This window comes from Capricornis sumatraensis, chromosome 7 (genome assembly GCF_032405125.1).
Source record: "Capricornis sumatraensis isolate serow.1 chromosome 7, serow.2, whole genome shotgun sequence".
Classification (NCBI taxonomy): Eukaryota; Metazoa; Chordata; class Mammalia; order Artiodactyla; family Bovidae; genus Capricornis; species Capricornis sumatraensis.
In genome coordinates, this window is record NC_091075.1 from 76085715 (window position 1) to 76112091 (window position 26377).

The window sequence follows — 26377 nt, forward strand, 5'->3', positions numbered from 1 at the left end:
TGGGGTGACCCAAATCTTCACTCCTATAGAAGCCAGGTCTCTAGTGGCCCTGACTAGTTGGTAGTGTCCCAATTTCCCATTGGCAATTAATAAAAGAATGACTGTGCTAACAGGTGCCACTGTGAGTTGCCTGGTTTTCAAAACTCTCTTTGTCCCACTAGTTGGAAGCAATCAAATTTCTCCTTGGAAATTGAATTAATTATTCAAATCAGCACTCTGACCCAATTCTTTGCTGGATGGTTCATCAAAATGAGAAGCCCAAGATAGCCTGAGGTCAGTCTGTTTCTGTTTCAGGAATCTGAACTGTGTTCCCTCCTAGTGTTTGGAAGCATCAGCTTTCCAATCATACTGAGCTCACTTCTAGTGCACAGTTAGGTGTGATAGTAGGAAGGGCTATTCTCAGATCCACTCCTTGTTCCACAGACCCTGCATTCTGTCTATAGGAGAAAAAACACTATTTATTGTCTACTGCCTTGAAACATATTCTGCATCCTATAAATAGCACTACAAATTTGCATGTGATCTTTACTTACCACGTGCCATTCTTGTGCACTAATCCACCCCTGTGGCTTATCCACCACTTTATCAACCAACTGCTCTCTGGGGAGTATGATTAGACCAGAGAACATATTGAGAGGAGCACGTTGCTATATTTCTTTTACCATAAAATGTGTCCTCTCAGCAAAACTGATTTTTTTTAAAGATACTTAGCATGCAAGGTGATGAATGAGGCATTTTGTTAGTCCCTGCATAGCAATACCGGATGGAGTTCTGCAGACACAAAAGAAAATCTGTTTTTGGAATATGGCTATATTCCCATGAGAACAGACTTTGTGATAAAAAGGCTCCAAAGTAATCATCTTTCACCTGGTGAATAGATAGCTCCCCAGGAAATGGTCAGAGCAGGGACCTAGCATTTACTTCTGCTGTTGACATGACAGATACTCAGCAGCTGATGTGACCAGATCAGTCTTAGCGAAGGGAAGTCTATGTTGTCCATGTTACTGAGCCCATGCATAGCCTCCAGCCCTGCCGCTATGGCCGCTTTGTAAATGAGCCCATTAAACAAGCAATTTAGTGGCCAAGGATAGAAGCTAACTTATATCCACACAACAGGTAATGTTTTTTTGCTTGATTCGTGAATGCCTTCACTTCACTGGAGAGAATTTATGTGATCCATGAATATTTTCACACTCTGTGCTCATTCTGAAATGTTTATTCACAATCCTCTCTTCCAGATTCCCTTGTCACCGATTTCTTGTTTTTCCCAATACATGCTCAACAACTAGCCTCTTATCTATTGACTATGAATTAATGTAGATTTTACATCAGGTCATCCATCTCACCTTCTAATTCTCCACAGTAAGTAGACAAGCAGACATACTGACCAAAATTCTCCACTCCAGTTTTCAAGGTTTTACTTCTTTCTAACTGGTGTCTTTAAAGTTAGCCTGAGAGGTCTGAAGTGATTATGCATTTAGCTGGCATTGCATCAGCACTTATAATCAGGCTTTGTATCTGATCCACAGTCATGTCTGTACTTCAGCCTAGAGAAAAGCTTCAGATCAGCTTTCTGTACATTGAAAAGTCATTCTAAGCTTTGAGTTAACTTTCGTGTGTGTTTGTGTGTCAATTAGAAGAAACAAGCATATTTAAAATTCTTACATCAACAATATCAACATAGCAACAAAATACCACTGAAAATTGATCTCCCAAAGTCTCTTTGCACTGCACTCCATCTTACAATGACAATTTGAATAACCGTGGCTCCACTGCAGCCATGAAGTACCATTGTCTTTTTGCCCCTAGCAAAAAGATGATCTGTCTGCTCATTAAACAGATGGGACAGTGATCTTAAAATTCAAATTTTAGAGGTTATTTCCTGGGTATATTCCTGGGAAGATGATTCTGGCAAAAAAAGTCATTGACATATTGACGGATATCATTCAGTTCAGTTCAATCGCTTAGTTGTGTCCGACTCTTTGTGACCCCATGAATCGCAGCACGCCAGGCCTCCCTGTCCATCACCAACTCCCAGAGTTCACTCAGATTCATGTCTATCGAGTCAGTGATGCCATCCAGCCATCTCATCCTCTGTCGTCCCCTTCTCCTCCTGCCCCCAATCCCTCCCAGCATCAAAGTATTTTCCAATGATTCAACTCTTCACATGAGGTGGCCAAAGTACTGGAGTTTCAGCTTTAGCATCATTCCTTCCAAAGAACACCCAGGGCTGATCTCCTTCAGAATGGACTGGTTGGATCTCCTTGCAGTCCAAGGGACTCTAAAGAGTCTTCTCCAACACCACAGTTCAAAAGCATCAATTAAAAAAAAAAAAAAAAGCATCAATTCTTCGGCACTCAGCCTTCTTCACAGTCCAACTCTCAGAGAGTATAAACATGGGGTTATTTACAAAGTGAGGTCAAGGTTAAAGGTAACATTAAGAAAGGATAAGATCTCTAGGTATTATCAACAATTAGTATGCAACAGTCACCAGGACTAGCTGTTACCAAGCCTAGTTTTAAGGGGGAAATAGGAAGCAGTATTTTTGGAATGCACTGAGAGGAGACACTTGGCTGACTGATAACTAAGTGGAGAGGATTTGGGCCATTGTTAACATGGAAGGCCAATGGTAAGAAGCTAATGGGCACCTTCCTGATCCCTTCTCTCACTTTGGTGCCTCACGCTGGTTTGAATGCACCTGGAGAAAGGGGAAAAGTCTCCTGCTGATGCAGTGTCTAAAGTCCAGCAACCAAGGCATTCATTGAAGGGTGGGGCATTCATTCCTCTGGAAGATAAAGAGGAGACAACCCAGGACCAAGCATAGACGAATTATGTTTCTGACTAATAAAGAGATTATTTTGGATTGGCGTGTTTTTGTTTTATTCTTTTAGTCACAAATCTATAGTTATGTTGATGCAACTTCCTTTGAGGTTGAGACACAGAAAAGTTTTCTGATTTGCTGTCAGTCACTGCAATATAGGCATCAAGAGAGAGGGAGATTCCCTGTTCCAATCCTTTGTTAGTTTGTTAGGGCTGCTGTAACCAAGTACTACAAACTGGCTGGCTTAAATAACAGAAGTGAGTTGTAACACAGTTCTGGAGACCACAAATCCAAGATCAAGGTGCTAACAGGGATAATACTTTCCAAGGGCTGTGAGCCCTTGACCCTCCTCTTTCATGATGGTTAACAGGAACTCTTTGGTGTTCCTTGGCATAAAGTAGTGTCACCCCAGCCTCTGCCTTCATTTTCACAAAGTGTTCTCACTTTGTGTATGTGTCTATGTGTCTGTGTCTAAATTTCTCCTCTTTATAAGGATACTAGTTAGATTAGGGGACTACCCTACTCCAGAATGACTCCATCATCATTAACTACATCTATAATAATTATTGGGCTTCCCTGGTGGCTCAGATGGTAAAGAATCTGCCTGCAATACAGAAGACTGGGGTTTGATCTCTAGGTCAGGAAGATTCCCTGGAGATGGAAATGGCAACCTTCTACAGTATTCTCACCTGGAGAAGTCCATGGACAGAGAAGCCTGGAGGGCTACAGTTCATGGGTTTGCAAAGAGCTGGACATGACTGAATGAGTAACACTTTCACTTTCATAATAACTCAGTTCAGTTCAGTTCAGTCACTCAGTGGTGTCTGACTCTTTGTGACCCCATAAACCACAGCACGCCAGGCCTCCTTGTCCATCACCAACTCCCGGAGTTCACCCAAACCCATGTCCATTGAGTTGGTGATGTCATCCAACCATCTCATCCTCTGTTGTCCCCTTCTCCTCCTGCCCTCAATCTTTCCCAGCATCAGGGTCTTTTCAAATGAGTCAGCTCTTCACATCAGGTGGCCAAAATATTGGAGTTTCAGCTTCAGCATCAGCCCTTCCAATAAATACCCAGGACTGATCTCCTTTAGGATGATCTGGTTGGATCTCCTTGCAGTCCAAGGGACTCTCGAGAGTCTTCTCCAACACCACAGTTCAAAAGCATCAATTCTTGGTGCTCAGCTTTCTTTATAGTCTAACTCTCACATGACCACTGGATAAACCATAGCCTTGACTAGATGGACCTCTGTTGAGAAAGTAATGTCTCTGCTTTTTAATATGCTGTCTAGGTTGGTTATAACTTTCCTTCCAAGGAGTAAGCATCTTTTAATTTCATGGCTGCAATCACCATCTGCAGTGATTTTGGAGCCCCAAAAAATAAAGTCAACCACTGTTTCCATGGTTTCTACTTCCAAGTAAAGTCACATTCTGAGATATATTGTGGATTAAGGTTTCAACATATGAAGTTTGGGATGGGGGCACTATTCAACCCATAACAAATCCTAATATTTAATACAGTGTATGACCGAAAGTAGATACCCCATAAATACATATCTTTGAATAAATTTATGGGTAGTGGAAGAATAGATGAGAACCTATTTATCGGTTTTTAAAATTTTGGGTGTGTTAAATCTTATGCCCTATCTATTAATCTACATCTGATTATCCTGAAACTATTAATTTTAGAAACTAGAGCTTATATAAGGATTGCCTATTTGCCCCTAATGATTAGCTAGAGATATAAGAACTGTGAAATGTATTGGATATTGGTTCCCTTCTGCTTGAGTTCTATCTCTGGCAGGGTCCATTTAGCCAGTTTCAGAGACAGAAATCTCTCAAGACCATAAATGTCATTCTGACCTCTGAATTTAAGTTTACTTCCTGCATCGTGAGGCTTGATTAAAGAACTATTGCTAGAGCTAGTTACCTGCAAGTACCTTTGAAGCTTATAAAATAATTCAATCACTTTCAAATCTAATTTCAATATGTATCCCAGTGATAAATTGTGCATAAGAACAGTTAAGATAATTTTTGCTGGCATTCTCTCAGTCATTTATCCAAGTTAATTTCATTTGCTGTCCTGCTGCCTGTCTGGCTATCTCCTACATTTAAATCCACCTTTGCTTTCTGAAATACACAGGCAGCTTTGTCTTTTCCAACATCTAAAATTCACAGGAGGCTTTTCCTTTTTCGATAAATGCTCTCCAAGATTTTTGCACATGGAAATAAATATTCTGATATTTTCAGTTTCCCCATCTAATTTTCTTCTGTGCCAAATCCTGAATAGCAATAATGTGTTTATAAAGCTTTTCTGCAGGAGCCCATCTGTAGGACTTTACAATGCTGTGCTGTGTAACAGACCCCTGGAGTTGGAACCTGATTCTTTAGTTAGGAATTTATGTATTAAATAAGATAAGGTTACATTTAATACTTGCTATGTTAAGCAAGTATTATTTTTTTCTACAATTACTTAGCTGTTATTTGGTCTTTTCATCTTCACTACAACTTTATTATAAATTTCATTTAATACATGAGGAAATTTTTAGAGATTAATTAACCTGCTCAAAGATATGGTGGCAGAATCTTTGACTACATGCTTGATAGTAGTGAAATTTCAAACTACAGTTGTCTGCCTTCAGAGGGCATCATCACTTACATCATCACCTAATGTTAAAGAACAGTTCAACAAAATAGCAGGCTAGACAATTCCCTAACCACATCTGCTTCTTTTCTTTTTTGGCCTTGAATTCTCTTTGCTCAGTTAACTAGTTAGCTCTTGCTTACCTTTTCAGTTTCAGCACTGACATCAACCGTGCACAGATAGCTTCCCTGCTCCCGCTTGCCTTTTTTACTTGGTGAAATTTATTTCACTAATAGTTTCTTGTTTAGTGTCTGTCTTCTTTATGAGATGGTAAACTCTGTTAGGGCAGCGATTGGCTCTGACTTGTTTATCACCGTATCTCTAGCACAAAGTACAGTTCTTGATTGTGCTCTATACACGTTCCTAGATACACAGATGAATAACAACATGTTTGTCTTGCACAGGGCCTAAAATGCAAAGATGCAGTCCTGCAGTTTAAGATTTAAGATTTCTTTTTAAATATTCTGAAAATTTATAAGGAGATGATAGCACAATGCCTGTTTTGAGGTCATTTAGACTCCATGAAATGCTAGAAGACACATACACATATATAACACAGAATGTCCTTTTCTGCAAAGCTATAAACATTAATGCATTTGATTAAAATAAGAATTAGTGCTCCAAAAGACACTAGCTTGGAGTAATATTTTCAATTTTAAATGGATTTCTTATCATTCACAGAGTATGTTCTTGTAAACATTAAGCCTGTGCTTTCCATCTCCCATTTTAGAGACTATAGCTTATAAGATTAGATCTATTTAAAATTCACCTTAATAAGATTTTGATGCAAGCATGAATCATAAATAAATGGTTTTAATTTAAGCATATTGAATTATTTGTTCATAGTAAGATGATTAATCATAAAAATATATCAACAATTAATGCTTATTATTATGGAAAACCCATAGTTATTAGTTCTCCAAATTGATGTCTAATAACTTTCAGTCAAGTGGTTCTGAACATCAGAAATGCTTTGGGGAGCATTATAGGGTAACACAAATGATAATACCTCATTCTGGGATATTCATAAGATGTTTGAGTTTGAACCATGAAATCTACAATTTTGAGGACTTTTCCAGTGATTTGAATTTTAACATGGGGTTGGGAATAGCCAGACTTTTCAGTAACAGGATAGCAAATTTGACTGTTTCATACATAAACCACTACTTAATGATACGTTTGTAACTTGGGGAGTTGAATTATTTCATACAGCAGTCACTCACCATTCTTTTTCAAACTGAAATATAGAGGTCAGGAATTTTCATTCATCCTTTATTTAAATAAAATGAGATATTAGGATAGGCAGTAACCTTGGGGATGAAATTAATATAATATCTTTTGAGTGCAATTATTTTATACATTGAATTCTGCACTAAAGACTATATTTCAAACTGTAGTAGGAGGCCACATAAAACTCAGTTCTCCTCATATATATATATATATATATATATACATATTATATGTATATATATTCAACATGTGCTTTTCTTTTAAAAGGAAAATAAAGATTCATGACCAGAAAATTGAAGCTAAAAATATATATGAGGAGTATATAATTTTCAAATCTTTATTTTGCTCTTTCTTAACCTAAATCCCAAATTACTTTCAAAAGCCTCCATTATTCCTGTATTATATAATGTTTCATTTAAGAAGCCAAGTTTTGGATGAAAGTATAGGAGACCTTTACTTAGAGCCATTAGGCAAGAATACCAGAACTACCTTAGCCAAACTTCACAGAATTGATGCCCAAAGAGATGGAGGTGGAGGTGGGATGGGAACGAGTTTTTATTTTTATGAATGCCTTTTTCCCTTTGAAATGCTATATTTAACTGTGAAACCATTTTCTAGGTTCCAACAGTATTTGTGTGAGCTAGAAGCTCAATAAGTGTTTTCTCTATGACAAAGTGTTTGATAGAAGTGTTACCAATGACAGACGAGGCAGCTTAGAATGGCGTTTACCATGAGAGAGTGTCATTACCGTTACAGTCAATCTGGATGAAGCTACATGCAGATCACCTCTTATAGCTGGCTTCTTCTCTGTTGAACAAGAATCACAAAATCTGATGGCTCATCTTTGTGTGTCAAATTGGATTAATTTCTGAAAAGTTCATGTCTAAAGTCTCTCTCCTAAAAATCTCAAATCAATAGATTAGTTCAGAAGTTGGAGAAGATATTCAGGTTTGTTCCTTAAAGCATTTTAAAATATTCAGGTTTGTTCTTTAAAGGTTTTCAAGTTTTATACAGTAGGATATAATTCTTGATGGTCTTGGAACCAAGAAAGAAGATAAAATATAGATTTTCCTCTTCACTAATATTTTCAGATTCTTTTTGATTGGAAAAGGAATTAACTTCTTAGTTCTTAAATATTGTTTCAGCAATTTGATTTATTTGTGATTTCTTTTTTGTGATTATTTATAATCACATAATTATAACACAAATCACATAAATTATAGAAGCTTGAATCACTCTTTCAAATAGCCCTTTGCCATTTGTGGATTTAACATGTGAGATTTCAGTAATTATCCCGTAACCATAAAGGTTTATGTTATGTAAAAACTTAGTATTTGGGAAAAACACACTTGAACTCTATGTACTGATATACTGGAGCCTATCATGAGGGAAGTACTTAGCCAACTGGGTCTAGGGTCATTTTTGGGCTTCAACTCATTGTCACTCTTGAAATAAATGACTTCAGGTCCCAAGAACTTTATACTTCATGAAAAAGTAGCTCAAAATAAGTTTTGTATAGGTTAAAATGGTAGCTAAGTTGAAATGGATATATAGATATATAAATATAATTTTGCTTGGAAATATAGTTTGAACAAAAGCTGTCAGCCTGTAGTCACATTTCCACATTTGTGAAGGTATCAAGATTTATCATCTCTTGAATGTAAAATGTCTAAGGTAGGAGTCTACTGTAATATGATGAAATTTATTATTTCTTTTCATAAAAGCTGTCATTGAACTTTGTCACACTTTCAATTCATATTTAAAAGTGGGGAATAATTTAGCTTGCATTATCCTCAATTTTCTGCATGTGCCACTATTAAAATAGTAAATTGTAATAGAATGCTTCATAGGACTGAATTCCTCAGGCAATTTTTCTCTTCCAATGAGTAAAAGCTTGGTCCTAAAGAGGTTTGATTGGAAGCTATGGCTATTAAACATGCACAGACACACAGGTTTTACATTTTTTAAGAATTTCTGAGGCTTGTGTGGGTAACTTTGAAAGATGAGAAACTATGTATTGAAATATACATCTATGTTATTCTAGCTGGGAAAGAATAGAAGGTAAGAATTTTTGTTTATGCCAAAATCACAAAAAGTGAAAAAAAAATACAGAAGATGTTATGAAAAACATCAACCCATAAGAGTAAATTACATGGTTCAGAGAAGAAAGCTGAGTTCTGAATCTGCATTCTAGACAAAGTGTTACTGAGTCCAAGCTCATATTGCTTGCCACATGACAGGCCAATATATTGAGAGACGACTTGCTGGGACAAGGAATAGTGACTTTATTTGGAAAGCCAGCAGATCGAGAAGATGGTAGACTAGAGTTGTTCCAAAGAACCACCTTCCTTGAGTTAGAATTCAGACTCTTTTATGCTAAAAAGAGGAGGTATTATTGATTGTTTTCAATATTTTAATGGTTGCTTAATATTTCACTGAATATTTTGAAATGCTCAAGATAATCTTTGGGAAAAAGAAATTTTAAAATATCACTGCATAACCACAACAATAAAATGAGAAAAGATTGGCAATATTATGCTTAAGTAATATTGAGGAACAAGTGTAAATTTTACAAGTTGCTAGGGGAAACATAAAATGCCACAAGCCAAGTTATAGCCTGAAAACTGCTACCATGTAGTAATCTTGGGTAATCATAGAGCCCACCTCATAAATTACCCTTTTCACAGGGATTACATTCCTTTGTTGCCTATTTTCCAATGCCTGCAAACAGAAGTTTCATGTGTTTTATCAGGTCTTGTAGTTTCCTAGTGGTGGGAAAGAAATCTCTGTGGGAGGTTAATTTTTCAGGTGTAGAATTAGAAATTGTTTCCAGAAATTTCATAAATGCCTAATTCTAACTTTTCCGGTTACTACTTCTGAGTAAAAATTATCCTTAAGCATGGAAGCTTTTAAAAAACATTTTACTTTTCTCATAGTTTTGTATATCACGTATTTGGGGCCATATGTCTGGAAAGTTTTTGCTTGGGGACTCATATGGTTGCAGTTTGATGAGGAAATTCAAATAAATTAGATTCTGATAAGGCTGATTTGATGGTCTGCAGTTGATTTGATGGCTTGTCAACTGGCCTGTCCAACACAGTACTCTTGGTACAGTTAGTTTTCTTACGTGGCATCTGGCTTCCCTCACAGAGACTATCCCAAGTGAACTGGGCATCAACTTTACAGATTATTACGATCTTGACTTGAAGGTTGTATGGAGGCCACGTGTTATGTTCTCTGTAGTTGAAGGAGATACAAGCTGATTCAGGTTCATGTGAAAGGAGAGTGGACCCCTCTCTCAGTGGGAAGAATGTCAATGAAGTTGTGGTCATTTTTAAAACTATCACATCTCTGTTAATTTCCTTCCTGCTTGAAAGGTCTGAACTAATTAATTTTTCTGACTAAACCCTGAGTAAATTCAGAAATTGCAGCCATAATTTGGGTGCTGCCATAACAATAGAACTAAAATAAGTGAAGTTTATTTAGCAAAGAGGTGATAAGCAGCAATGAAAAATCTATAGTAGCCAGAGGACTGCAGAGTCCTCATGCTATGGCAAGACATTTTATAAAATTGCCACTTGTCATAACTCAAAATCCTTTTAGGGGGCAGTCTGAAGGTGAGTGACAGTGTGTGCTGGCTACTACTGGTGACATTTTGCCAGGTGTTACAAGAAACAGATTAACTCAAGCAAGAATTAACTGGTAGAGATCAGAGAAGAGATCAAAGGTAATAGGGAAAGTTCAGAGTTCAAATGCCTTGTAAGATTGGAAAAGTTAACTGCTTCTCAAAATGAAATACTAATAGTATTTGATAGTAAAATTATAAAAAGTATAGTAACAAAGAGACAGAGATAGTTAAGACTATTTTTAAGCTTTTTATTTTGTGTTGGACTATAGCCAATTAACAATTGTGATAGTTTTAGGTGAATAGTGAAGGGACTCAGCCACAAATATACATGTATCCATTCTCTCCCAAATCCCTCTCCCATTCAGGCTGCCACATAGCATTGAGCAGAGTTCCATGTGCTATACAGTAGGTCTCTGTTGGTTGAAAGTGAAAAGTGAAAGTGAAAGTTGCTTAGTCCCCATGGACTAAGCCTGACTACAACCCCATGGACTACACAACCCCATGGTCTCCCACAGGCAAGACCTGGAGAATTCCATGGACTATATAGCCCATGGAGTCACAAATCCATTGTAAATATAGCAGAATGTACATGTTCATCCCAAACTCCCTAACCATACTTTCCCCCCTCCCACTGACAACCATAAGTTTGTTGTCTAAATCTGTGAGTCTCTTTCTGTTTTGTAACAGAAATCATTCATCTGTATCATTTCTTTTTACACTCCATGTATAAAAGATGTCACATGATATTTCTCCTTCTCTGACTTGCCTTGTTTCTTCTGCTGCTGCCGAGTCGCTTCAGTTGTGTCCGACTCTGTGCGACCCCACAAATGGCAGCCTACTAGCAGTATGACAATCTTGAGGTCCATGTTGCTGCAAATGGCATTCTTTCTTTATTTTAATGGCTGAGTCATATTCCATTTTATATATTAACATATCTTTATTCATTCCTCTTTCAGTAGACATTTAGGTTGCTTCCATGTCTTCACTACTGTAAGCAGTGCTTCAGTGAACATTGGGGCGCATGTATTCTTTCAGATCATGTTTTTCTCTGGATATATGCCCAGGAGTGGGATTGCAGGGTCATATGGTAGCTCTGTTTTTAATTTTTTAAGAAACCTCTGTACTGTTCTCCAAAGTGGCTGTGCCAGTTTACATTCCCACCAACAGTGTAGGAGGGCTCATTTCTCTCTATACCCTCTCCAGCATTTATTGCTGGTTTTTTTGATGACAGTCATTCTGGCTGGTGTCAGGTGATATCTCATTGTAGTTTTGATTTGCATTCCACTAATAATGAGGGATGTTGAGTCTCTTTTCATGTGTTTGGTGGCCATCTACATGTCTTCTTTGGAGAAATGTCTATTTAGGTCCGCTAGCCCATTTGTTAACTGGGGTGTTTGTTTGTTAAGCATCATGACCTGTGTGTAAATTTTGGAGACTAATCCCTTGTTGGTCACATTATTTGCAAATATTTTCTCCCACTCTGTGGGGTGTATTAAGAATATGAATTTCACTTGTGTGGTAGCTATGAGATTAAAAAAAAATTTTTTTTTCCTTACCAAACTCTATTATTTCATGTGGCCCAATAATATCACCAGTACTTTGAAAAGGAATGAAATAGGCAAATTTTAAGACATAGTTTATGAAATAACTTTGTGGATAGTTGCTGGGAAGAAGAAACTAATTAGAAACAAATAGAATAACTAGTTAGAAACAAACAGAAACAAATAGAGTTTGTTAATATTGAGTTGGCCAAATGTTCATTTAGATTTTTCTGTTGCATCTTATGGAAAAACCCGAGTGAATTTATTGGTCAATCTGATATTTGGTAATCTTTAAAAATTCAAAACCAAAAAGACCTGGAACCAAAAGTCAATGCAAAATTTGTCCAGCTCCCAAGGAAGGCAGATATTTCTCATATTTAGCTAGGTAATAATGGATATTCAACGAGGAAGTGCTTGAAAGAGGGCAAAAATAGAGTTCTCAGAGAATAATTTTCCCCAGAAAGATTTAGAATATGAATAAGAATATTATTCTCTATCCCCAAGAATGGGGCCTTCACAATGACCACCAAGCAGAATTTCATACTTCTTATGGACCAGTGACTGCTTGTTATCCATTTCCTTGTATTCCAAAGAGGAGATTTTATTAGAATCTTCTTTGCCTGCTCCACCACTCCACACGTGACAGTGTGGTTCCTAGACTGCTGGAGCCTGGGGAGATGCATCTGAACCTGTTGACAAAAAAATGTGCATAATTTTGCATTTTTTGGACATTCAATTGAGTTCATGAATGAATCAGATATTGGGAAAGGATGAATGAGTTCTATGTATGAGAATGAGTATTATTTATAAAGGAATATATATCTTATGCTTACATATTAATAAGAATAAGAGGATAGAGAGCATTAGCAAGTTTGTATTATCAGAACTACTTTCTCCTGGATACACAGCTAGACTAAGTTCTTCAATCTTCCTGGCAGTTAGCTGCGAGCATATGATGAAATTCTGATTCATGGAATGGGTATAAGCTATTTCCTGAAACAGAAATCTCCTGCAGAAATCCCATAGAGATCTCTTGCATAAATCTTGGCTTTTCTTTCTCAGTCTATCGGGTACATTATTAGAATTGTTAAGAGAGTTCCAAGGGATATAAGAGAAGGGCCTGAGTCAACTGAATGACTACATGGAATACTCTCTAACTATAAACATTTACAGGAGTTAGATGTGAAAATACACACATTTTTATCATTTTAAGTCACTGAGAATATGAGAGTATTTCTATTATAGCAACCAGAGTTACACTTAGAAATACATAATCATTATAGGAAGTGGGGAGGGACAGCAGATTTTTACTGAATCAGAAAAACTACAGAAAAGGAAAAGGAAATCTAAAACTTTAGATTGTCTCACAGTTAGAGAACCAGAAAGTCTTTATGAGTATTCTAAAATAATTTCTTATTCTTTATAATGATAGGGCTAATGGCATTTATAACCTGACTCAAATTTACCCTGTGAGAAACAGAATCACAACACAATTAAATTCACCTAGCTAGCCAAATCTCATATGTTAGGGAAGTAGTTGAAAAAGGGTGAAACTCTTAAGTATTAAGATAGAATGATGTATATATTCCAATATCCTTGAGTGTTCAAATTTCAGTAGACCTCTCTTGTCACCAGAAAAAGCCTGTAATAATTTTAGCTAAGGCAAGCAACTTTCAAGTGTCTCTTTAAGACACTCCACCAATCCTCTTGGCTTCCAAATCTATAGAAAAGGGTCTGAGCACACCTAATGGGAGACTAGCCTAATAATGATCTAGAAGATAAGGCCTTCCCTGGTGGGGCAGTGGTTAAGCATCTGCCTGCTAATGCAGGAGACAGAAGAGACACAGGTGCAGTCACTAGGTCAGGGAGATGCCCTGGAGTAGGAAATGGCAACCCCTCCCAGTATTCTTGCCTGGAAAATTCCATGGACAGAGGAGCCTGGCTCCTTCAGGGGTTGGTAAATAGCTGGACATAACTGAGCTACACAAGGGAAGATAATTTTCAAACCTAAATAGTTGTAGAATTTCACATTTATATCAGTGAATTCCAAGAGTATACGTAGAGAAAGGATAGTACAGTTATTTAACCAAAGAGAAAAGGGCATAATATTGGATTGGGCTGAGCTTAATTATATAGGTTTGCTCTTCATAGAATTTTTGGCAGTTTTGAATGTCACTGACTTTGATGACAGGTTTTAGGTGAAAGAACTAGTAGTGAATCTTATTGTCTTTTTGGTTGATTGAATGAAACCTGTAAAGAATGATAATCCATATTAACAGGACTCTGTTTGTCATTATCCCACTCAGATGACCATGAAATACTTTGGTGTAGGAAGAATGGAAATACTCCTATGGACTGAATATCTATCTGTATGTTCAGTTTGTGTTGAAGGAACAATGACCAGAGGTATGGGTTTATACTTGTTTTGGGGTAAAGGTTAATTTGGCTGACTGGCCAGAGAATTTTTGCCAAAACAAGTATGGGTAAGAGATACGTGGATGAAACTCTCAGAGTGTAAAGATAGTGCTATTGCATAGAGATGCTCTCCAGAGGACATCTACTCAATGGAGGCTCACATTATTCAGGTAGACAAGATGATTCATTCAGCAAAGGTCAAGCAATCTCTTTCCTCAGTAATCCTTGTGCTTGATCAATGGGTTCTATGATGATAGGAAGTGGGGAGAACTGTAGGTAAATAAAATACACATCCACTTATCAAGTCTGCTGTAATAACTAATAAATGACCAATTTGCCAATGGTGGAGGCTAATGCTGAGTTCCTGATATGCCATAATTTCCTGAGGAGACCAGCCAGTCTCCAGATGTCAAGTTGATTACTTTTGACCCTCTCTATTTTGAAAGAGACAATGATTTGTCCTTTTTGGCATAGCAGTCTGAAAATGGATTTGCCTTATCTTTGTGCTAGCTTCTACTAGCACCATCATTTATAGACTTTCCAAATGCTACGTGTACTTCTGTGTTTGGCTAAGTAATATTTTTATAGCAAAGTAGTGATGAAAGTGAACATAGTGAAAGAATTAGCTACTCAGTTGCATGCGACTCTGTGTGACTCCGTGTACTGTAGCCTAGCAGGCTCCTCTGTCCATGGGATTTTCCAGGCAAGAATGCTGGAGTGGATTGCCATTTCCCTCTCCAGGGGATCTTCCCAACTCAGGGATTGAACCTGGGTCTCCCACATTGCAGGCAGACTCTTTACCATCTGAGTCACTGGGAAGCCCAAAAGTAGTGATAAATGGCTTAACATAGAAGACTTACTGGTTTTATCTGGTTTTATTATGTACCAAGTCAGCCATTGTAAAGGATGAATGATTTAATAGGGAAGAATAACCTATTAAAGATACCAGTAACAGTCCTAGCTGGGTGATAACAAAGTGCAATGTTGGGATACAGTTGAAAAGAACCATATGCTCAGATCCAGTGACTGGTGTGATGTGGGAATGAGGCCATCTCCTATCGTTAATAATCTACTCACATGCTTTTTGTGTTCAGTTCCCATGACTTTGGGCTCTGATGCCTTAAACATGGAGGGTTTCCACTAGAAAACATATCCACAGTACCATTGAAAGAGAAGTTGTGATTGCCAAATAAACACTTTTGTCTTTTCATGTCATTGAAGGAACAGTCAAAGGAGTTAAACTAATGTCTACAATGACTATAAAGATAAAATATGCTTATTGGGGTTAGGAGTGCTAGATAAAAGTGTAGGCTATCCAGTTAAATTTGAATTTCAGGGAAATAATAAAGGCAAAATTAAGGAGATACTTACATTAAATAATTATTTGCTATTTATCTGAAGTTCAAATTTAACTGGGTTTCCTATGTTTTTAGTTTATAAATCTGGCAACTCTAATTGGGTGTAAGGTGACATATTGCTGGAAAGCAAAGGATTCTCAGGTATTGTTAAGAATCTTACTATCTCACTTTTCTTTCCTTTTCTAATCATTTTAGTTTATATCTCCATTACAATACCAACTGTTGCTATAGCCATAACAGGCAATGCTTGCTTTGGTCAATCCTATATACTAAGAATAGAAAAGTTAACCTAAAACTGCTAACATACCATATCATGCCCCTGCCCAAAAAGCATCAGGGACTCTTCTTTGCTGCAGAGATAAAGTTCAAACCTCTGAGCACCAAACTCAAAGCCTTTCATGCTTCATGCTCTTTCCACACAGCATCTGTAGGTGAACTCCTTAATCCAACCAGAGAAATTTTCTTCGCTCATGCATGTTTTCTCACATACACTTATCTAAATCTGAGATTTAAAGTCTCCCATATGTTAAAGTTTCTCTTACTATTCAAACAATAAAAGTTAACTCTTCTGACATATATATAAAAAATGTAGATTTGTGCTTATTGTTCTGCATGTATTTCCCACAATTGGCAGTAATATTTTCTTGGGTACATATGAACTTTTAAAATATCTAAAATTATACAAGTTATAGGAATTACATTAATATGTATAAGGGCTGGTACTGAACTCTATACACAGACACACATACATATGTATATATACACATATAACCACACACACATATGTATATATATCTATATATACACACACACACAGATATATATATACACACACATGACATTTTAACTCAATCATCAAATATATCCAAAATGAGGTATAATTAGGCTCAGTCTTTATATCCATTTTACAAATGAAAAGCAAAGGAGCCAAAAGGTTAACACATATGTAAATAGTGGAGTTGGAATTTAAAGCAAGCAGTCTGGCTCCAGAGTCTGTACTTCTAACTATTGTATTGTACTGTGACTATGAGGAATGCATTTTCTTGTTCTAAAAAAATTGAAACAATAAAATATGGTTAAATTCTCCATTGATATACCAATTTTAAAAGTTCAGCCACTCAACTAGAAATAACTATTATAATCAATTTAGTTTTCTAATTTTCATATATTTTTCTATGTATTTCTATGTCTATATACCCATAGAAAGTACACAGTACTGTTTGAATATGTTTTAATGTATGTAATATATGTACTATATAAAATAATAACAGTATAAGGAACATCAATGTACATGCCTCTTTGAGAATATATTCTGTAGGGTAGGTACAAAACAAATGAATTTTCAATTTTGAAGTGCTTATATCTAGTCACATTCCCAATAGTAGTGCTTGGTAATATCTATTTCATTTCACCTTTATTAATACAAGTAAACATATAATTATATAATTATAAAACTTTAAAAAATGATGAAATTTTTCAATTCATTGCTTCTGTTTTCTCAAATCCTAGTAAACTTCAACCTGTTTTCATACATAATTGGCAATAAGTATATTTTATCCGTGAATTGTTCATTGTCAGTCCTTGATTATTTCCGTTAGACTGTTCATCTTGTTCATATTGATGTTATGGCTTTCATACATACAGTATACTCTGTGTATTATATATGCTGTCAATATTTTTCCTAATCTTCTGCTTAAATTTTAAGTTTATTTACCATTTTGATTATTTATAGTGTCTTTTTTTATAAGTTTTTTCTTTGTATAAATTTTTATACCCCATTCTTGCAGCCCATTCAAGACCTAATACTTGGAGTGATCTTTTAAAACTACAAATAAAATCATTTCTTTTTCCTTCTTGAACGAGGTGGGTGACTTCCCATTGCAAACTCCTTACTCTGACTCTCACTGCCCTCTGCCCTCTGCCCTCTGCCCTGGGCAATCTCACACAGTACTGCTGTTTTCAGTCTCTCTTCTCCAGTCGCAGAAAGCATGTTTTCATGCTTTCTTTCCAAGTTCAAGTGATTTGTACTTGCTGCTCTCTTTGTATGTAATCCTCTGTCCCTCATCACCATTTGACTGGTGTTATGACAGCGGGAAAATAATCATATTTAGAGTAAAATATAGGCTTTCCAGGTGAAATTCAAGGTAAAGTACAATCCAGGAGACCTAAGAGACACAAGTTTGATTCCTGGGTTGGTAAGATCCCCTGGAGGTGGGCATGGCAGTCTACACCAGTATTCTTGCCTGGAGAATCCCAGGGACAGAGAGCCTGGGGAACTACAGTCCATAGCATCACAAAGAGTCAGACACGAGTAAAGCGACTTAGCATGCAAGTATGCATGGGTTGAATAGTGTCTCCCAAAAATGATATGTTGAAATCCTAGCCCCCAGTTAGTGTGTGTGATAATGAAAGTTATCATCCAGGTCAATAGACTAAATACTGACACTAATACTAATATCAGTGAGAAGACCCCAGAGGCATAGTCAAAGTGAGCTTGGCACTAATGTAAGGTAAGGTAAGGTAAGGTAAGCTGAAGTCGCTCAGTCGTGTCCGACTCTTTGCAACCCCGTGGACTGTAACCTACTAGGCTTCTCCGTCCATGGGATTCTCCAGGCAAGAATACTGAAGTGGATTGCCATTTCCTTCTCCAGGGGATCTTCCCAACCCAGGGATTGAACCCGGGTCTCCTGCATTGGAGGCAGACGCTTTGACCTCTGAGCCACCAGGGAAGACTGAGCTTGGCATTGCCTCTGCCTTATTCAAAATATCCCATAGGGCCCCATGCTGAGCCTGATGGGACCAAGGCTAACTTCATCTTTCCTTTCTTCCTATCCTAACAACTTTATCCTTAATTATCTGAGTTGTTAAAGCCCCTTTTTCCTATTTTCACCCCTAGCATGCTCCTTTCCCATGACCCCTCAATCATGCACCTCTAAATCTTCTCAAAAGTTTCCTGGTTTCTTACCGTTTCTTGTAAAAATATAACAGAAAGACCATAAAGTCCCAAGTTCTATGTAAAGATGTTTTCATCCCTAGTCATTGACATTGCCCTGCCCCAAATCTTTCCTTTTCACCACCTCTCACCCATATAGCCTGTTTGTGTCATTGTTCCTGCTTAATTCAATATCACTGTCTCCATGTCAGGGTAATTTTTTTGGTAATAAATTACGCTTCCTATTTAATTTATTTACCAAATAGAGATAGTGATTTCTATGCTATAGTATTTTCAAAAATTATTTTCCAAGATAATAGGGTCTAATAAAACTAACAGAAACTGTGTGAGGATGCTATCATTATCTCCATTTCACAGATGAGAAAACTGAATCCCAGAAACTTTAGGTTATTTACCTGTTATAGCTTCTGCTGCTAAGTTGCTTCAGTCATGTCCAACTCTGTGCGACCCCATAGACGGCAGACCACCAGGCTCCCCTGTCCCTGGGATTCTCCAGGCAAGAACACTGGAGTGGGTTGCCATTTCCTTCTCCCATGAATGAAAGAGAATAGTGAAAGTGAAGTCACTCAGTTGTGTCTGATTCTTTGCGACCCCATGGACTGCAGCCCACCAGGCTCCTCCGCCCATGGGATTTTCCAGGCAAAAGTACTGGAATGGGGTGCCATTGCCTTCTCTGACCTGTTATAGCTAATAAGTAGCAAACTCAGTACTTTCTAGACCTCAGAAAGTATCTAGAAACCAAACTCTTAAGCTCTGCACTATGCTATCCTCCATGACAGCGGAATGAAAAAGAGAAAATGGAAGGAAAAGAATCAACTATAGGAAATGACAAAAACTGAAAGATAACTTTAGAAAAAGACCTGCAAAAAGATGAAGAATGACACAGAATGACAGTCATCAGAGAAGAAAATGAGAATGATAGGAATGGAGAATGATAGGCTGAAATACATATGCTCAGAGAGGCAGAAACAGAGAAAATAATGTCAAAAGGATAGCACAGAAGCTAAGACATTCAAGGTTATAAAAATGTATATTCAATATCCTGCCTATTTGTGAAGTGTATAGTTATTTTTTTATGAATTGAAAATCATCAGGAGTAAAAGCTGAAGTATTTTAAATACATTAAAACAGCTAAGCAACTGAAACAACTGTTAGGTTGAAACAACTAATCACAGATAAATGATTTTATATTTAGAAAAATATGACATGAATATAGTGATGAATAATTTAAAATGAAATGTGGAGAAAGGCTGTTAAAGTGAGTAGCTTAGCAACAGTGAAAGGCCAGTGACACATTAAAGAAATAATGACAATATTGGTTGTTTGTTTGGAGAACCTAGATTTTTTTCTTTTTAAGTTACTTGTTGGTGGGTGGTGGCTCAGATGGTAAAGAGTATGTCATAAATGCAGGAGACCTGGGTTCAATCCTTCAATTATTCCCCATCAATCCCTGAGTGGGGAAGATGCCCTGGAGAAGGAAATGGCAACCCACTCCAGTATTCTTGCCTGGGAAATCCCAAGGACAGAACTGGCTGGGCTCTAGTCTCTAAATTCCCTGCCCCAAAGTCTTTCCAGTGACACCCTAATGTGCTCATTTAAACCAGAAGAAAAATGCACAGACTTCTTTCAGTTCACAGTGGCAGTTAGAAACTTGGGAATGAGTAGACCTGTAAAAACATCTATGGAGAAAATGCTCTGGTTCCCTCTTTTCAGAACTAGGGAACACCTGTAGAAACTGTGCTCGATGGAGAACCACATGAGAGAATCTCTGTTTTTTCCACATGCTTTGTTCCTGAAATCTGAGTGTGGCTACAGTAAAGTGTCAGTGTCACAAAGCTGGCAGTGTGTACAACAATCAGTTTCATGTGTTCCCAATTTGTCCCGGGAATGATATACAAGAAATTGGCAGAGAGCTCAACATATTTCCCAAGAGCCTCAGACTAGCTGTTGTACACCTGCATAACTGAAGGCTTTGTTCTGCAGAGTAACTCAGATTCCCTCATTCATTCAGTTAAACATGCACCAACACTCCTCATTTTGAAGTATAATTGAAATCCAGCGAATAGCACACAGTTGATTCTAATGTGCACATCTCATATTTGTGCATAAGCCTGCTTGCTCAAATTTATTTGTAACCCTGAAATCAATACTCATGGTGCTTTCTCAGTCCTTCACAGACATGTGCGTGCTTAGTTGCTTAGTTGTGTATGACTCTTTGCGACCCCATGGACTACAGGCCATGAGGCTCCTCTGTCCATGGGATTTTCTAGGCAAGAATACTGGAACGGGTTGTCATTTACTTCTCCAGGGGATATTCCCAAACTCAGGGATTGAACCCTGGTCTCTTATATTGCAGACAGATTCTTTACACGTGCAGAATAGCAAAACATTAAAAAACTGCCCTACCTTCCCATTTCACTTCTCAGACTGTAAACAAGTGCCCTTTTGGTGATGCAGACAGAATATGCACATTGTTCACATTCTTTCTGTGCTTTTTGTTGGTGATTTGGCTTCCCTGGTGGCTCAGATAGTAAAGAATCCGCTTGCAATGCAAGAGACCTGGGTTAGATCCCTGGATCAGGAAGATCCCCCAGAGGAGGGAATGGCAACCCACTACAGAATCCTTGCCTGGGGAATCCTATGGACAAAGGAGCCTGGCGAGCTACAGGCCATGGGTTTCAAAGAGTTGGACACGACTGCAGTGACGGACGCTTTCACTTTTGCTGTTTAAAACAGTCTCTGCAGCCTAGTGCTGAAGTGCCATCTGGTATTCATAAGAATAAACAGACTGTGATATGCCTAATGAAGAAGAGATACAGTTTCAGTTTAGTTCAGTCCCTCAGTTGTGTCAGACTCTTTGTGACCCCATGAACTGCAGTGTGCCAGGCCTCCCTGTCTATCACCAACTCCTGGAGTCCATCTAAACACATGTCCATCGAGTAGGTAATGCCATCCAACCATCTCATCCTCTGTTGTCCCCTTCTCCTCTCACCTTCAATCTTTCTCAATACCAGGGTCTTTTCAAATGTGTCAGCTCTTTGCATCTGGTGGCCAAAGTATTGGAGTTTCAGCTTCAACATCAGTCCTTCCAATGAATATCCAGGACTGATCTTGAGGATGGACTGGTGGGATCTCCTTGCAGTCCAAGGGACTCTCAAGAGTCTTATCCAACACCACAGTTTAAAAGCATCAATTCTTTACAATATTGTATTGGTTTTGCCATACATCAACATGAATCCACCACAGGTATATGCGTGTTCCCCATCCTGAACCGCCCTCCCACCTCCCTCCCCATACCATCCCTCTGGGTCATCCCAGAAATTTATATTAAAAGAAATAATAAAGTAAATACTGATAAAAGCATCAATTCTTCTGTGCTCAGCTTTCTTTATAGTCCAACTCTTACATCCACACATGACAAAAGAAAAACCATAGCCTTGACTAGACAGACCTTTGTTGGCAAAGTAATGTCTCTGCTTTTGAATATGCTGTCTAGGTTGGTCATAACTTTCCTTCCAATGAGTGAGCGTCTTTTAATTTCATGGCTGCAGTCACCATCTGCAGTGATTTTGGAGCCCCCCCCCCAAATAAAGTCAGCCAATGTTTACACCATTTCCCCATCTATCTGCCATGAAGTGATGGTACTGGATGCCATGATCTTAGTTTTCTGAATGCTGAGCTTTAAGCCAACTTTTTGACTCTCCTGTTTCACTTTCATCAAGAGGCTCTTTAGTTCTTCTTCACTTTCTGCCATAAGAGTGGTGTTATCTGCATATCTGAGGTTATTGATATTTCTCCCAGTAATCTTGATTCCAGCTTGTGCTTCCTCCAGCCCAGCGTTTCTCATGATGTAGTCTGCAAATAATTTAAATAAGCAGGGTGACAATATACAGCCTTGACGTACTCCTTTTCCTCTTCGGAACCAGACTATTGTTCCATGTCCAATTCTAACTGTTGCTTCCTGACCTGCATATGGGTTTCTCAAGAGGCAGCTCAGGTCGTCTGGTATTCCCATCTCTTTAAAAATTTTCCAGTTTATTGTGATCCACATAGTCAAAGGCTTTGGCATAGTCAATAAAGCAGAAACAGATGTTTTTCTGGAACTCTTTTGCTTTTCCAGCGGATGTTGGCAATTTGATCTCTGGTTCCTCTGCCTTTTCTAAAACCAGCTTGAACATCAGGAAGTTCACGGTTCACGTATTGCTGAAGTCTGGCTTGGAGAATTTTGAGCATGACTTTACTAGCGTGTGAGATGAGTGCAATTGTAAGCTGTAGTAAAAGGGCTTCAGCACCTGATCTTCATGGACAGTGAACCCTTCGCTTTAGGAAAGAGTTCGGGTGTTCAGGTTCTGGCCATGTTCAGGTCGTCTTCCAGTCCTTTGGTTCCGTGGCAGGGAAGAAACTTTGGTTCAGGTTAGAAATCAAGGTTTTCTTCTCTGCGCATGCTTGGGCTTCATGATTTGCGCTTTTGTTCTGTCGTCTCTATAAAACAATTGGCATCTTGTTGTAAACAGGATAGGATCAGATCTGGACTGGTTCTGCGGTTACACAAGCACAAATCAGAAAGTACTGGGATTCAATGAATTCACTCGGGCTTCATATCTGACCTTATTTGCATAGATTAAGGAACAAGAAACTAAGTATAGAAGCTCAATTAGGCTTGGTTGTTTGCCGACTGGACTGACTGGTGATACTGAGTTTCTCGCCTAAGAAGGAGCATTAACAGGAAAATGAAATTGAAGTTTCAATTTGTTGATGTGGTAACCACAGAAGGAGTGTCTCCATCTTGGGGCTAGATATTTAAACACATGTGAAAAATGTTAATTTGTGTGTAAGTTCTGCAGATCAAGAGACTGCAGAAGAATTTTTAAGAGTACCCACTAAGTTTTACACAGGAAGCATGTCATGTGAAAGAATAGTTTTTTTTTTTTTTCTATTTTAAATTTTTATTTTTACTTTATTTTGCTTTACAATACTGTATTGGTTTTGCCATACATTGACATGAATCCGCCACGGGTGTACATGAGTTCCCAATCCTGAACCCCCCTTCCACCTTTTCAGTGCTGATGAGACAGGCTTATTTTACAAGAATGTTGGCAAGTTTACTTGTATTAATGCAAGTGGCATTTTGATTGATGAAAATGTTGTTAAACAGAGAGGCTCATAGGAACATAAGTGTGCATTTCCCTAGGAGCAACAGTTGCATATTCTCTTAATGTTTGCAACAACATTACAGGCCACAGCTATCATGAATAACAAGAATTGATCTTATATTTAAAGTATACAGATTGATCAGTTTGTATACATCCTCATGTCATATCCTCAAGGTGATGAGCATCTTCATTACAATCCGAGGTAACTTGTGCTCCCTTGCCGTCCACCAAGTCCTCTGCCAAGTGCTCTAGACAATCACCAAATTGGTTTTTTTTTTTTTTGAGTCTATACTCTAGTTTTATAATTTTACATAAATGTAATACACTCAAAAAAAAAATCTGACTCATTTTACTCAGCATAATGTCTTTGAGATTTTTCCATGTTGTTGCTTTCCATTGCTGAGTAGTATTCCATAGAATTGGGCATACCCAATCCTCTGTTCATGGATTTCAATTTTTTGGTTGTTACAACTAAATTGCTGTAAACGCTTTGTGCAATTGTTGTGTGGACATATATTTTGTATTTTTTGGATAAATAGCTAGGATTGTAATGTCTGGATCAGGTGGAGAGTAGTTTTAATTTTTAAGAATTAATTTGAACCATTAGTATTATACTGTGATTTTAATTTGCATTTTCTCTGATAACCAATAATGTTGAACATCCTCTCATGTATTAATACTTTTGGTTTCTCTCTCTCTATATATATGTACTTTCATCTTTTCTAAAGTGACTTTACATGTTTATTTTTCTAAATGCATTGTTTGTCTTTTTATTATTAAAGTTTAAGAGTTCTTTGGATATACCAGTTACAAGTTGAGGAGAATGACCTCAGAAGAAACCAATCCTTCCAGCACCTTGTTCTTGGAAACTTGCTTCCAGAATATTGTGAAAAAATAAGTTTCTATTTATTGTTTAAACCTCCCAGTTTGCAACACTTTGTTATGGTGGCCCAAGAAAAATAATATGTCTCCTTTACAAGTCTTGCTTAGATGGTGTCTCAAATCTAGTTTGAACTATTGTTTATTATTTTGTACTTGCCCTTTGAGGCCTTTAGCAGAAACCAAGTGAGGAAGAATCTCAGTTTAAGATTGGTATTGTATGTTTCATATCCTTTAGAGTTTGCTATGTCTGTATTCCATTTCTAAGAATCTCTGAATTTCTTTCAACTAACACAGTCTTATAAAATTGCAGATTTATGGTTCTAAGAAGCCCAAACCATTTGGAGAACAATATCACTTTGAATGTCACTCTCTTATTTTAGAAAACATTAAATTTTGATAAAAAGTCAATGGGGAAAAGATTTTATAAATATGCTTTTAAAGTATGAATGTGATTCTGTTTCACTCTCCAAAAGGGAATAAAATGAAGGAGCCAGTGCTTCTGATGACTGTCATTCAAAATGGAACCCATATTTTATTTCCTATCCCAAGTGGAACTTGCTTGGGTAAATCAGTTTAATGATGATAAGCAGACATAGTGTAATTCAAAAGACATTTCTGTTACATCTCACATCTAAAGTGTAATGTTTTGAGACATAAGATGTCTCTGTAAGTATAGAAGTCTGGGAGTTAAAAGCTTAAGCAATATAAACAGGAGAGAATAGTGAATAAAATATTTTCAGGATGCAACATTAAATCAGAACTTTGTTAGCACATAATTCATTTATCCTCAGTTGTAAAACATAAAAACGCCTCTAAAGATATACAGCTGTGTGATGCCTCTCATTTAGTCTCATAAAGCCGTATATTGAGATATGGTCAGTGTGCAGTTATAGAGATTTTAGTGCATCTCTGCAATAAGATCAATACATTCATTGATAATACATGCTTTGGTTGAGAGCTTATATAGTTCTTAAAGAAAAGTATTAAGTTGGAAACATAAATGCTATCTAAAAATTAAAATTTGCAGTGAGAGTCACTCTTCATCAGTATTCTTAAATTGTGTACCTTTCATATTCTTGCTTTATTCAGAAAGCTTAATGAAATCCAGCATGTAGAACACGTTCAGAGGGTCTGCAGTTTGTCAGATACTCTCATATTTTTCTCCTCACACTGCAGAGACTTCCATAAACTTCATAGATTCTTTTTGTCAAGAGCTTATTGAAAACAGAAATCCATTCTGTCTGCTAAATGTGAAGAACTGAGATTCAAGTTCTGGCACAGCTAAGCTGTCAACAAAATGTAATGATTGGGCTGATATCCAATCTTCTAATATTGACCTGGTTCTTTGGAGTCCTAATAAAGTAAAGTAGCAATGACAGCTACAGCAAAAGTCATGCTTTGGACACCTTTATGTTTTGTGGGGACACATATCAGTTTTCTGTGGTAACATGCAATATTTACTTTATTACCTGTGATGTGTTAGCACTAGGTTCCTGACAACTAGCAGGCTCTCAAACCTGAGGCATTGCATTGCCTTGGAAATCAGGCACTCAGACTCCAGTCCTCAGAGCTCACATTTCCCACTTTTATGAAAAGTTTAAATGCTGTAGGACCTGTGAAAATATTTCAAATGATATTCATAATAAAACCTTTCTGATTCTAGATGGAAACAGCTGAATTTTCTCTTTGGAGCTTGAGGTTAGGAAAGGATAGCAAGTGATTTCCAGTTAACTCTGTCCCTTCAGGGAACAC

At 37.4% G+C, this 26377-nt stretch overlaps 1 non-coding gene across 1 annotated transcript; it reads right to left on the reverse strand.

Annotated features, from left to right (window-relative positions):
* Positions 1-18294: 18294 nt before the first annotated feature.
* TRNAW-CCA (transfer RNA tryptophan (anticodon CCA)) lies at positions 18295-18366 on the reverse strand. Its single transcript has one exon. It is a non-coding gene; the product is annotated as a tRNA-Trp (tRNA).
* Positions 18367-26377: the final 8011 nt, after the last annotated feature.